Genomic DNA, 15,359 nt, shown 5'->3' with positions numbered 1-15,359 from the left:
GACTTCATCGCATTAAGATATCAACTTGGTTCATTTCTTTTGACCAAGACTTTCATGAGTACTATGAGAAGGCTCATATATTGTTAATCATTATACATATTATTTTGGTGGGCTTGTTGCTCACCCTTGCTTTCTTCTTTCATCACATAACATCAGATAGACAAGATGAACAGGACCAAGCTCCCAATTCGCGAGCGGATAGGAAACGTTCCGCAGTTTCCTATAGGCGTTGATGTCGCTGTAGCTGAGGTAGGAACTACCAATAGGCTAGGCTTTCAACTTTTGATGTACCAGATTATGTATATTTTTGAATTGTAATAATGGCAAAGAAATGTAAATTTATTCAGAAACCTTTTTAAGGTGTATTGGCATATAATTGTGGAATAAAACGACTTGTGATTATTTTTTTGGATATTCATCTCTGAGACTATAACTTGTGGTGTGTGTGTTTATTGTGGGGTCACAGTACAGAGTAGTTGATAATTTATTAAGATTGGGTGTTATTAAGGGAAATGGAACTCGTGACAACCCGGATCCCCGACCCCGGATTTGGGGGTGTTACAGCAACCTTCCTCGTATAGTAATACGACTCTCTATTGATAAGAAGGAATAAGTATTCAATAGGTAGATAATCTACTTATACACCACCACGACCCGATTAGTGGTACTCAATCTCAACATTCATTCCAATACAACTCTAATGGTTGTAATCGACTCATTACTCGCAGAATCATTGCTGCATTACTATGGTCCACCACTGACCTACTGTCGTAATTCACATTCCATGAAATCTTAATATCTAACCATACGGAGTCCATACATGTTGTATAGAATTCTCCTAAGGAGGTAACATAATTTCCATTCATGATTCATGAAGAACACTCTAGATCCTGATGTACATACATGACATGAAGCAGATAAAATTGTAGATGAGTTTCAATCAAAGCAACGATAGCAGGTTAATACCATTCTTAATCATATGCCTTCGATAGAAGACTTAACTCAAAGGTTCGTTTAGTCCTTTTTGAAATATGGTCCTGGATTATTTCAAGATAGTATCTTCTGAGATAGATAGCCCGCTCATGGCGATTACACGAATTAAACCTTTACCAACTACTATTACAGTTGGGTATTGCACAGTCATCAGAAGGAATGTCAATCTTCCAAACCATAATACAACCTTCATAGCTTTAACCATCATCACTGTATTCCTTTGGCACAAGCGCCTATAATTATCCTCTTACCTTTAAAGTGTCGGCCACCTCTTTGGCCTTTCCTGATAGTAAAATTTCCTTACAGTGAATGTCATTTTAACCACCTCCAAATAAATTTTCTACCTCATTTCAATCACTGCTTATGTGAAAATGCTTCTCTTAAGTCCTGGTGAGAGAGAAAAAAAATCTCCATTTTTCCATAAGTCATTGCCTTAGTCTTTAGATGTGAACATTGCCACGACTGACTCTCGATCATTCTTAGGACGTCTTTTATCTTGGGTCCTTCTTACTTTGACAGTTCTGACCTCCGTTAGTTCAATCTATACTTTCTCATGGTTTAACATGTGCCCCACTTGGCATTATTATAATTACGTCACAATTCCTCTATCAAAATTTCTATTCTTGAGAATTTTGAATATTACCATTCTCCTTGTAAAACTTCTAAGGTTATTCTTGAATCATTCCTCCTGTATTCCCTAGATACAGGGCATATCAAAATATCATTTACTAATATTAGAACCATTGTCTATGTACCTCTGAAAAATTTCTCTACTGATCTTTAAAGGTTGTTATTACCTTAATCCTTTCCAATTCATACTATCGAAACTCATACCATCCCTATTAAGGGTGGAATGCCAACCTTTATGCATTCCCCTAGGATTCATCTCAAGTTATCAAAGTTATATCCTTAATTCCACCTTTAAAAAGGTACTTGCATCCTTCCATGGATAAATCAAGTCATATATCCTTGATAGATTATCTTATCCAATCATTCCCACCCAGATAGTCTATACCAATTTCACAATAGCATCCTTATTCAAACTGAGGTCAACACTTATGGCCTTCAAAAGATAACAATGGTTACCCGCTTTTCTTTCCTAATTTGGTAATGATAACATGGATGTTCTAGAAGATATTGGTCGTGTTCAACGTGAACATCTTCTTAATAAATCATCATTTTCTTTTGTTGTTTATCTCAATAGTCATCTCAATGTTGGGATATCTTTCATACCTGGCGTCTCCCTTTCTGGGTATCAAGCCACCGGTCCTACACTTCACATTCTTGAAGGTCAATTCCTTCATCCAATTTTCCTAATTTCTTACTTCCTTGTCTCCTCAGTCTATCCGCGTCTCATTATTTATCCTTCGAACTATCTCAAGGTTTCCTTGAATCCTCCCAACTTACAAGGGATAAAATATATGTATCTCTTATTCCTTCAATCATCAACTTTAACTCATGGTGAATCACCCTCATCCCGACGATTACATACTTTTCTATTTCTATTGCTACGAGTCTTTAGGGTTTCCTCATACCCAACTCCCTTATCATTCCTCAAACTCTATTGCCTTTATATTCCTTTCCACTTCAGTTTCTTTTTATTTTCCTTTCTCTTATCATTTTTTTTTCATGAACCCACTAATCATTGACTTCAAACATCACATCGTTCTAGGATTCTTGTCATCAGAACGAATCTTGACAACTTTTACAACTTAGCTTCATATTTCATCATACTCGTCCGCCTTTGTTCTGGCTCTAAAGCTTTTACACACTCTCCATAACCTTGGGAATTACTTTCCCGAAAACAATTGACTGAACTTTAATCAGTTTATTATAATCTCTTGCTCCGTGCCTTCCTTGGCCTTTCACCAGCAGGTGGCCTCTCTCTTAGGAGGGTAAGTGACAAAACAATCTTTTGTGATTCGTCAATCATTTAGAATCTCAACTGATTTCTATATTTCCTTTAGCCAGGCTCTTGCCTCAACTGGGTCAACCTGTTCCTTGGAACTCTGAGAGCTTAGCGACTTAAAGGTCATGAAAGAATTTCCTACCGCATTATTTCCTCAAGGTGGTGGTTGGGGATAATAGTCTAAGTTCTTTTTAGACAGGTCCATAAATTGTCGTATAGGAGTACCGTCTCGGGTGTCCTTTCCTTACTCGACTTTCTGTTTCCTTAGTATGAAATGTTTCATCCTTCTCCCATACTTGGGGTTATCTTATACGTCAAAATCCTCATTTTCCACTCCATTATGTTATGGGTTCCTTCTATCTTGATGGCGACCTCCCTGACTATCACGTTCAGGGTTTGCTCTAAATCTTATTTCTCAAACTAGCTTTCATCTAAGATTTCATCTTTAAGCTCTTGAACATTTGGAACCCAAATTCTGTAGGAATACCTTATTATTCCCTTATCATCTTTCTCGGTATTAATCTTTTATCTAATTGTTGGCTCTCTGCCTTCATTCATCACTTTTTCTGGCACAATATGTTCTTTTTCGATAATTCGGACTGTATTGCAATCTCAAACATCTTTTCGGTACCGGCTCCGGTTACCTTCACTTCTATTTCCATTTTCTCAAAATCTCTCATAAACTCTCCCAAAGACATTATCATCTTGAGTTTCTCCTTTTTACTAAGGGCATCAGCCACCATATTGGCTTTCCCCGAATGATAAAGAATCTCCCAATCAATATTCTTGATTAGCTCTAACCGCCTCCTCTGGCGTATGTTGAGCTCTTTCTACGTGAAAATGTACTAGAGCACTTATGGCTTGTGTAAATCTCGCACTTTTCTCCATACAAGTAGTGCCTCCAATCTTTAGGGCAAAACTATTGCCACGAGCCTAAGCTCATGGGTGGGGATATCGAATTTTATATTCCCTTAATTGTCTTGACGCGTACGCGATTACCTTGCTGTGCTGTATAAGAAGCACCCTAATTCTTTATGCGAAGCGTCACTACACTTCACAAAATCTCATTTTCCATCCGGCAACGCCAATATAGGGAACGTCACCAACCTTTGCTTCGGTTCTTAAAAGTTGTTCTCGCATTTCTCTGTCCATTCGAACTTCTCAGTCTTACGAGTAAGCCGCGTTAAAGGGGCTACTATCTTTACAAACTTGAACAAACCTCTGGTAGTGACCGGCCAATCCTACCTCTGGGAGTTGCCCTAACCATGGTCATTGATTCCTCAGTGGTCCTTTATTCATTCTTGTCAGGATCCTTCACGGGATCCTCCTCAGCAACAATCCCTTCTAGGACAACATCCTCAACCGCTACATCCTCAATATCAACATCATCTGGTCCTGCGTTAGGACGCTCTATCGGATCCACAATCCGATCTCCAATTAGTAATAAAACATCATCGCGCTGTTACTCCTCAACCTCAGGGTTCGGAGTCCCGCTACCATATACGATAACGAACTATACTTCTATCATGATATTTATAAGGGTTCCCATAAGGGTTTTAACTGTCAGTACTACGTTAGGTAGTCCGACTATGAACTTGTCAAGAGTTCTTATTATCTTAGTGACCTTATTATCTTAACATCACATCATCTCTGAGGTGTATAAAGCTTCGCTCTGATACCACTTCTATAACACCCCCAAATCCGGGGTCGGGGATCCGGGTTGTCACGAGTTCCATTTCCCTTAATAACACCCAATCTTAATAAATAATCAACTACTCTGTACTGTGACCCCACAATAAACACACACACCATAAGTTATAGTCTCAGAGATGAATATTCAAAAATAATCACAAGTCGTTTTATTCCACAATTATATGCCAATACACCTTAAACGTGTTTCTGAATAAATTTACATTTCTTTGCCATTATTACAATTGATAAAGATACATAAGTCTGGTACATCAAAAGTTGAAAGCCTAGCCTATTGGTAGTTCCTACCTCAGCTACAGCGACATCAACGCCTATAGGAAACTACGGAACGTTTCCTAATCGCTTGCGAATCGGGAGCTTGGTCCTGTTCATCTTTTCTATCTGTTGTTGTGTGATGAAAGAAGAAAGTAAGGGTGAGCAGCAAGCCCACCAAAATAATATGTATAATGATTAACAATATATGAGCCTTCTCATAGTACTCATGAAAGTCTTGGTCAAAAGAAATGAACCAAGTTTGATATCTTAATGCGATGAAGTCGCAAAATATTCAGTATATATACATATATACTTTTCAAAATCTTGGAAGTCCTCTTCCATGCATAATATATACAGAGTTCTAGTTTATAACTGTATAAAACTATCGTTGCAAGGTGATCTCATATATCTAACTTTGTCTCAACATTTTTCTGAAAATCTTTGTCATGCATAAGATAATCATTTACTAGATATAAGTTTAAAAGATGAAGTTACAAGATACTCCAATATACTTATATCTTTTCCGAATACTACTTGAACTACCACCGTTCAAGTTATAATTAGTTCATCCCATAGATTAAGCTACAAGACAAAACTTGTATAGAATCAATCTTTACAATATCATCAAAATAAAATGAAGTTACGAGATACTTCATTTGATGCAAACATCATTTTGAAAACTCGACCCTGCCAATACTCAACAATCGCCCAATTGTAGCCTTTCTATCGAAGTGCTCTGGGTAGTGTTGCAGAAATATCCAATTGGATGATGAACTCATTACGGGAGTTTGCCGCGCCAGGAAGACCACTTACGATGATCAGTCGTAGTAGTGCAACCCCACCATTTTCTACATGTAGAGGAGAACCTGTCGGATTTATTTGTCAACCGAACACTGAACTCCTAAGGAATGGACCGTCTTAGCGGAACTTCCGGGCCATTTGGGCCAATATAATAAGGCTGGGCCGGCGCCACTCGACCACTTACGCCACTCCTAGTTCAGATGAAATCCATGACTCTGAAACGTAAAGCTCGTTCCCCCTTTCCCCAAGTAGAAACTTGTTGATACGGCCCACCAAGAAGTCGTATCTAGTTGGAAAGGAGAACTCACCGATATTTCCCAAGTGATGCTTGTTAATGGATTAACTTGCTCCAAGAATTTTACTTTCCGAGTGTTGGGTAAGTAATCAATTCATTTATCAAAACAGCAACCTTGTTGCGAATATAAAATACATCACAGAGCTGGATCCCTTAGATTTTTGAGCGAGTATTCAAGTCCCCTTCAAAAAGGAAGATCTTAAATTTGAAAACAAGTTTTGGGATCCGCTCTAACCTTTAAAAATCATTTTGAAGACTTGAAAACACTTTAAAGAGTGTTTGGAGTAATGCTGATTTAATAAAGTAAATCAGTCCCGATATATTAGAAAATATCTGAATATTATTATTTAAATAATATTCTCATAAAGATAATTCTTATAAAAATATTCGAAGTAGAAGTTGTAAAACTTATACTTGAAATGAGTATTAAATAACCAAAGATATACTTATACGAAAGTACTATCTTTATTTGAATAATCAAAAATAAGTTTGATTATCGACACCTTATTCTTTAATAAAATAAAGAATATATTTTAGTAAATAATCGGAGTCATAGGTCCTCAAATGAATATTCAAATAATATTCAATTAATAAAATAAGCTGAGTCATAAGCCCTCGAATGAATATTCGAAATAATATTCAATAAATAAAATAAGCTGAGTCATAAGCCCTCGAATGAATATTCGAAATAATATTCAATAAATAAAATAAGCTGAGTCATAAGCCCTCGAATGAATATTCGAAATAATATTCAATAAATAAAATAAGCTGAGTCATAATCCCTCGAATGAATATTCGAAATAATATTCAATAAATAAAATAAGCTGAGTCATAAGCCCTCGAATGAATATTCGAAATAATATTCATTAAATAATATAAAGTTATCGAATAAACTTTATTCGATTAATAGTTTTTAAAAACCATATCAATATATATATATAAATATATATATATATATATATCATATACTCGGGAACATCTACTCCCGGTTTTAGAAAAGGGTTCACCTTTGGGTCCCCTATACTCAGGGTATACGCAACTACTGTTTATCTCTAGCATAGGTATTATGCAACTAATAAGCATTTGAATCAACAGATATATATCCAGATTACGAAACAGACATGCATATATACCATATCAGCATGCTCCAATATATCGCAAGAATTTGCTAATAACAAATATGCATTTATCGCAAGATCATGCATATACACATATACATCACAATAACAGTTATACGGGTAGAAAACTTGCCTGAGTGCTCCCGGATAGACTTAAGCTTAGAGTGGGTCCGATAACCTATGAACAACAACATAAGTCGGAATTAAATCCCGGTCGCTTAAGAAACTAGACTTTAACCATTTAGAGTCCTAACGTTCACTTTCGCGCTTAACCCCTCGGCTCCATCATTTTTAATAAATTAACCATTAAGAGTTTTAAGGCGATTCCTTCTCGAGTACCCTACCAATCGTCTAACCCACTTTACACAATTTTTTCATAATCCAATTAGTCATTTAAGGGCCTTAACCAATGTTTCAAAGTAAGGCGAGGGGTAATGGTTCGTTCGCGAAACGCCGTTACTTAAAACGGTCGTTTCTCATCGCTCGTAACTCGGATTTAGGCGAACGACATATCAAAACGAAGCTCGTAACATGAACTATCTAAACATGGCAAAGGTTAGAATATTACAGTGAGTTCACGGGTCCTAAAGTTCAGAACAGAACAGTTAAGGAAAATCGGGCATTATGACGGTTATGTTTACGCGATTTCCAATTTAATTATCACTCTAAATTCTCATCAATTCACTCACAACCACCAACACAACAATATTCAACCATCATACTACAACTCAGTCTCCAACTCCAAATTTTACCAATTTATCCAACCAATCAAAGACCCAATATTCAAAACCAATACAAATCCACCAAAACTACTTATAATCAAAGATCAAGCCTTAATACTAACAATGCTTCAATAAAACTTAATGGAATCATAAAATCAAAGCTAGGGTTTGAAGTTTATACCTTCCTTGGGAGGTGTTAAGTTGCTAGGAAACCTTAGGGAGCCTCCTACAAGCTTGATCTTTCCAAAGAAATCAAGAACACAAAGTTAGGTTTTGAAGTTTCTAAAAATCAGATTGAAAGAACTGTAAATATGAGGGTCTTACCATGCTTATTTGGAAGAGACTTGTGAACAAGAGTTGTAGGCCATCTCAATACCTTTCCAACGAGCTATAGAACACATCATTTGAGTGAGTATTAAAGGAGATATGGCAGTTTGAAGTTACTGCTCTGGTTTTGGCCGAGAGCAAGCTTTCAAGGGGGAGAAATGAAATGTTTTGTGTTTTGTTTGGTGAAAAATGAAATGTTTGGCTTGGTTGGTTGAATTTTGATTTGTTTTAGGTTAATTACCTAATTAACCTTGATTTTGTATGGTTATCATTCAACCACACTTCCTCCCCCCATGTCATGCTTACTTCATCAAGTGATGTCACCCTCCCTCCTTTGTCCTCTTCCTATTGGTTTGATGACATCATCCCCACTAATCCCTTTGATTAGCTTCTAATTGTTTTCCTAATGACCGTTGATCTGTTATACGGTTCACTTAACTTTCGTTCTCGTTTCTCATTTGAGGGATCATACCTGGGATCTTATTTCTTAGGTTTCCTTAACTTTCTCAATACATTATATTCCTTTTATGATCCTCTCTTATAATCTTTGAATTTAAATCCTTTTTATTCTGTTACCTTATACTCAATTCCTTCTGTATCTGGTAGATTTCTGGGAAAAATCAAAGTGTTCGGATTTGGATTCTGACGATCTTTACATACACTTATATACCATATAGAGTACTAATAAAATCTCAGAATATCCATAACAGAACCCCTACATAGTGTGGCATGAAAAGTTTTCTCATTCAGCAAAAACACTATTCATAAGGGTTTCAAAAATTTCCAAAAATTGGGGTTATTACACAAATCTTGGGGACAAATCCAACTAGCTTCCTAGTTTACAAGCTAAGCCACTTGTTTAGCTCCTTAGCTTACTATTTGATAGCCTTGGTTGATTATCCTACACATTAGCTCACTATTTGATAAAGTAACCATGGTTACTTTCTTACCATGATTAGTTAGTTTGTTACGTTTATTTAATCGTTTACGCGTTCGCTCGGTCGCTTAAACGTTTCTGTAATACTTCCTCATAAATGGTTCACGACGTAAATCATTTCGTATTTATTTCTTATGTTTTTGAATTGTCATATTTGGATATAAATCTGTAGGGTTTTAAATTCGTAATTATATTGTGATTCCCGTAATCCTCGATGATTCGTAAATATGGTCATTTTTCAAAGTTCCTTTTCTTCGAAAACTAATAGCGTTTACATACACTCATTTGGTACGTATAATCATAATATCAACTCTGAAACTCATTTTCTCATGCACTACATAGTGTGGGCTAAAAAAAATTCCCCGTCCGTCAGGGTTACTATTCATTAAACGTTTTACAAGGTCTCAAAAATTCGAGTTATTACAACTCTACTACTATTAATCCTTAAATTACCACACCCAAACTTAAAATATTCAGTGACCCCATTGAAGGCAATAATAAGGATAGCAAGGCATACCTAATCAGCGGCAGGATCACCCTCTTTGGGTGGAGAATCAGGAACATTACTCACCAGATAGTTCACAATATCTGCAGACCATGGTTCTTCTTCTTGTACCCCAAAAAATTGCTCATCAGGAAAAGTTTCATTGATTAACGTGTTATCTTATGAAGCTTTACCTTGATCTTCCAAACGTGATAGATGATCCGCTGCCTGGTTTTCTGTACCTTTCATGTCTTTGTTTTCCAACTCAAAATCCTGAATCAAGAGAATCCATCGAATCAATAGAGGTTTTGAATCTTTCTTCGAGACCAGATATCTAATAGCAGCATGATCAGTGTAAACCGTTACTTTTGTCCCAAGCAAGTAAGACCTGAATTTCTCGAACCCGCAGACAATTTCCAAAAGCTCTTTTTCCGTAGTAGTGTAATTCAGCTGAGCACCATTAAGGGTTTTACTAGCATAGTAAACCACATGAAAAATGGTCTTCTTTTTCTGACCAAGAACAGCTTCAACTATAAATCGCTAGCATCACACATAATCTCGAAGGGCTCATCCCAATCAGGTGTAGTAATAACAGGTAAAGTAGATGCTTCACCTAAAAATGCATACCTCAAGTGATCAGGTAGTGGTTTGAGCTCAAGTATGGGAGCTTCTTCAATAGATGGTTTAAGACACTCCTGAAAATTTTTCAGTTCTACTAATCCAAGAGACTCAAATGGAAAATCCAACTTCCTCTTCTTCGTCTTCACTATCAGATTCCCCTGTTAAGGCTCTCTCTAAGGTATCTGACCTTAGCAATTGATCAAGCTCCGAAGTCTTTACAGAGTCGACCAGCTCTACTTTATAGCACTCCTCTTCATCTGTGGGGAATTTCATTGCGTTGAAGACATTAAAAGAGACATCCTGATCCTGAACCCTCATTGTAAGTTCTCCCTTTTGCACATCAATCAAAGTTCGTCCTGTAGCTAAGAATTGTCTTCCCAAGATAATAGGAATCTTCTTATCCTCCTCAAAGTCTAGGACACCAAAATCAACAGGGAAGATGAATTTATTCACCTTAACCAAGACATCCTTCACTATACCTCATGGATAAGTGATGGAACGATCAACCAGTTGTAAGGACATGTTTGTAGGTTTTGGATCAGGAAGACCAAGTTTCCTGAAGACAGATAATGGCATCAAAATGATGTTGGCTCCCAAGTCACGCAAATACTTGTCAAAAGATAACTCGCCAATGGTACATGGTATCATGAAGCTTCCTGGATCTTTAAGTTTAAGAGGCAGTTTATGTCGCAGCACCGCACTGCACTCTTCTATTAGAGAAACGGTTTCTAACTCCTCAAGCTTTAACTTCCGAGAAAGAATACCCTTCATGAACTTAGCATAGCTCGGCATCTGCTCTAGAGCTTCCGCAAAAGGTATGTTAATATGCAATTTCTTGAAAACCTCCATAAACTTGGAAAATTGCTTGTCGAACTTCTGCTTCTGAAGTCTTTTAGGATATGGAGGAGGCGGATAGATCTATTTATCTCCTGTATTCTGCTCCGGAGTAGTGTGTTCAGCAGAATTTTTCTTCGTTTCCACTTTTCCTTCCTTCTGATCAGCTGAATCATCAACATTTACAATTTCTGGTATAGGGGCAGGCGCGGGTGCGCTTGGATAGGGCGCGGGCGCGCTTGGCTTCTGCCGAAATTTTTCAGATTCTAATTTTTGATGGTTAGCGACCTTTACAGACCTCGAGGTGTTTTCTTTCAACATTTATTTGACTTCCCTCTTTTCTGGGTTGGTTTCCGTATCACTAGGAAGAGTTCCTTGTGGTTGATTCAGCAGCGTATTAGCAATTTGTCCTATTTGTTTCTCCAAAGTTTTGATCGAAACCTCTTGGCTTTTACACATTAGACTCAATTCCTCCAACTCAGATTTTTCATTAGAAGATTGACCAGCACTTCCATGAGATTGTTATTGCATTACCGGTGGCTGAAATTGTTGCCTTGGTGTATACTGTTGTTGAAAACCAGGAGGGTTGAATGGATTGGCTCCAAACTGCTGATAAGGTTGTTGTGATTGTTGCATACCATTTTGATTATTGCTTCAGCCAAAATTAGGATGGTTCCGGTTGTTAGGATGTTAAGTGGCAGGAATTGGTTATTGCAGTCTCTGAAAATTGCTCACAAACTGTGCCGACTCACTAGATATAACACATTGATCCGTCGCAAGCGCACCTGCACAAAAGCTCAGAAACACTTGCTATCTGATGAACTCCATAGTTATCCAGAGAATCCACTTCCATAGTCAATGCCTTTAGCTGAGCAGCTATAGCCATAGTTGTATCCACCTCCAGAATTCCTGCTACCTTGCCTTGTGGTAGTCTCTGAGTTGGGTTATGATATTTAATAGCAGCCATCATCTCAATTAGCTCATATGATTCCTCAAAGCTCTTAGCCCATAAGGCTCCACCTGATGTTGCATCAAGCATGGGTCTTGATTGTGCTCCCAACCTGTTATAAAAGCAATTGATTACCATCCAATCAGGCATTCCATGATGAGAACACTTCTTAAGCATCTCTTTGTAGCGCTCCCAAAGCTTCACATAGAGATTCTCCCGATTGTTGTGCAAATTTAGTAAGAGCATTCCTGATTGCAGCTGTTTATGCCATAGGGAAGAATTTAGTAAGAAATTTATGAGCAAGATCCTCCCAAGTCGCAATAGAACCTGCTGGTAGAGAGTGCAACCAGCTCTTAGCTTTATCCCTCAGAGAAAATGGGAAAAGTCTCAGTTTTACAGCATCTTCCGAAACACCGTTGAACTTGAAGGTGTCGCAAATCTCAATGAAATCCCTAATGTGCATATTGGGATCTTCCGTATGATCTCCCCCAAACTGGACTGAATTCTGTACCATTTGAATCGTGCCAAGCTTGATTTGAAAGTTATTAGCCGCAATAGCTGGTCTGACAATGCTAGAGTGAATGTCATTGATTTTCGGTTGATAATAATCATTCAATGCTTTCGTTTCTACTGCTGGTTCTCCCATTGCAATGATCACTTCTATTTCTACTTTTTCTAGTGTGTCCTTACTAGATTGAGAACGTGTTCGCATACACGCTCGATCGAATACCTGAAACACACAAACACAGTAAACTTTGTAAGAGAATAATCTGAGTTAGTAAACTTTAACGACCACTGATGACAAGCACATAAACTAAATTTAACACCGATCTCCGGCAACGGGGCCAAAAACTTGTTCGCACTAAAACATACAAGCGTACGCGGTCACAAGTAGTATAAGATTAAGTTAAGTTCGTTCCCACGGAGATTGGTTTAATTCAGAATGTGCATTTATGCAACAATGTATGATTATTATTCATTGCTAAGACAAGTATCAAGTTGAATTGATTATCTAAGGGTAATTATGCTAGAATGAAATAACTAAGAGATTAAAAAGCAAGTTACTTATATGAAATAAAATATGGGATTCTAACTTTATTAAATACTTCGCTTAGAGTTTATGTCTTTAATCATAGTATGTGATGGTTACGATAACTAAATAGACAACACGAAATTAGTACACGCTATCTTTCAATATACGTGTACCCTACTACTCAGCATCCACAAATTAGATAGAAGCTAGGCAGACACCAATTATGCTTAGACCCTATATGATTATAAGATTTGAAAACATAACGGTTTAAGAGCAAGTTATCTATTAAGATTACATAGGGCAGCGTAAGATGGTTAAAATTACACTATGAATTATGCATGTTAAAACATCCATAAACCTATGCTAGCATGGCAAGTTCTAAACCCCTATATCCACTTTTGCAGTCAATAGAGATTAACAAACAATTTAGATGTTAGCTACGCATCAAAGAAGATTAAGCACAACCATACTAGGATATCAATAATTCATCACACACTAAAACTTTAAAGCAGTCAACTACCAAACTCCATAAATAAATCCGTTAGAATCCCACGATAACGATTAGTTCATAATCGGACGGCTCGTCATCATGGGTTCCAATGAAAACATGATAGTAAAAAGGTTCTGAATACTACTAGAGAATAATAAAGTATTAAGGTTTAGAAAACAAATCCGAAACAAGCATCCAAAGTATCACCTAATTAGAAGAATACAAAAGAACGATATGAAACTAAATCTTCTTCTTCTTAGTCGTCTTGTGTGCTTTTGTGTTTCCAGTGTTCTCCCCTTGTTCCTTGTTTTTTAAATCATCTCATTTTCTTTATTTATAGGCTCCTGGTTGACTTGGCCGCTTGGAATATCAAAATCGTACTGGACACAGGATTCTTCCAACTCGACCTAGTGTGGACGCGCTCAGTTCAGGTGCGGGCGCGCTCTTCTCTGGGAAACTTGGGCGCGCTTGGCTTCTGGAAAAAATTCTGTAGTTTTCTATTTCTCGTTCTGATCTTCTCGCAAGCGCTCGCATTTCAATTACTAATATCTTATCAATAATAAAGCATGTAGAATTCCATTCCTGCCTCCAACTAAAGCCCTACACATACTCAACACAAAATGTATTAAAAACACCACATACTTGAGGTCAAAACATTAACTTAAGCCGATACAAAGCGTTCTAAATGGATATAAAATCCACTTATCAGCAAGGTCCATGCATCTTTAAAGTGTTGGCACATGTTGCATTATGATCCAATGAAAGATGTTGAAAGTACTACAACTTTACCCACGTGATTAGAGTCATAGTCCCCCTTGCGCAAAGCATCTTGTACAGAATTATACAAATCAACACGTATTGTTTTCTGGTGTGTACAAACCCAATCAAGACGATGTTGTTCAATTGTATAAAATGTATCTACAACATATTATTGCCAAAGACGACCACCAAGATGAAAATTTAAACCTATAGCATATCAACAAGTTAATGGGTTATGAAATGGAATAGTAGGTGTGTTACAAAATCTTATATCATGGAACAAGTTTTTTTAAAAATAATTTAATGAAATTTAGTAATGGTGATAGTATACCTTCACATAAGTGCATCATTAACTTGTAACAATAATACCCTCTCATTGTAACACACACCCTCTCCTTGCTCTCCCCAATGTCATCATCTTCAGTTGTAGTATTTTTCACTTGCTTCTTATTTTTAATCAGTGGTATTTCGATGTGAAAACTATCATCAGCATGTGGGAATAATAAAGGATACTAAAGTTACATAAAAATACATCAGTCTCCCAAACACGCTTTAATGATTCTTGACGTGTTTTTACAACTATATCCCAATATTATGCAGTGTCAGCATCTTTACTGACAATAAGACCCGCAATCTCATTGTTGGGGCCAATAACATTGAGTCGACCACTGATGAAAGAAGGATCAACTTGAACTCATCAACTTCATTTTCTTAAAAGCATTCTCGATCTTGTAAAAAATGTTGAGCCAACTTGTTGTATTGATATAACATGCGCGATACATCCTCAACAATTCCCTGATCAACAAAATCCCTTGTATTTCCAATCAGGTCCATCCTATTATCAATCTCATTATCGGTGTCATATATATATATACCTGACAAAATCTCAGCTTCTGGCCTTCTTCGGTAATTATGTTGCCAAGTAAATGCAAGTTCATACCTTAATTTTAAAGTAATAAGAGGCACCTCCCCTGTTTATTGTGTGATCAACTTTTCCACCACTTGAACACAATGCAAACATAGAGTTGTACACACAAATATTTGGCATAAAATTTGAAACTCTATCACTGTTGCCAAGCAAACGTTTTAAGGGTTTTGGGGCTTCTTTTTCTTTAGGTAAGC

General features: G+C 37.0%; 1 non-coding gene across 1 annotated transcript; it reads left to right on the top strand.

The window, feature by feature from the left end:
- The first annotated feature begins 12,103 nt into the window (after positions 1-12,103).
- LOC141687676 (small nucleolar RNA R71) lies at positions 12,104-12,211 on the top strand. The gene has a single exon (XR_012561164.1). It is a non-coding gene; the product is annotated as a small nucleolar RNA R71 (small nucleolar RNA).
- Positions 12,212-15,359: the final 3,148 nt, after the last annotated feature.

The sequence above is a fragment of the Apium graveolens genome, chromosome 9, assembly GCF_009905375.1.
Source record: "Apium graveolens cultivar Ventura chromosome 9, ASM990537v1, whole genome shotgun sequence".
NCBI lineage: Eukaryota > Viridiplantae > Streptophyta > Magnoliopsida > Apiales > Apiaceae > Apium > Apium graveolens.
Note: the sequence above shows the minus strand (reverse complement) of the source record. Positions and strands in the feature narration are given on the sequence as shown.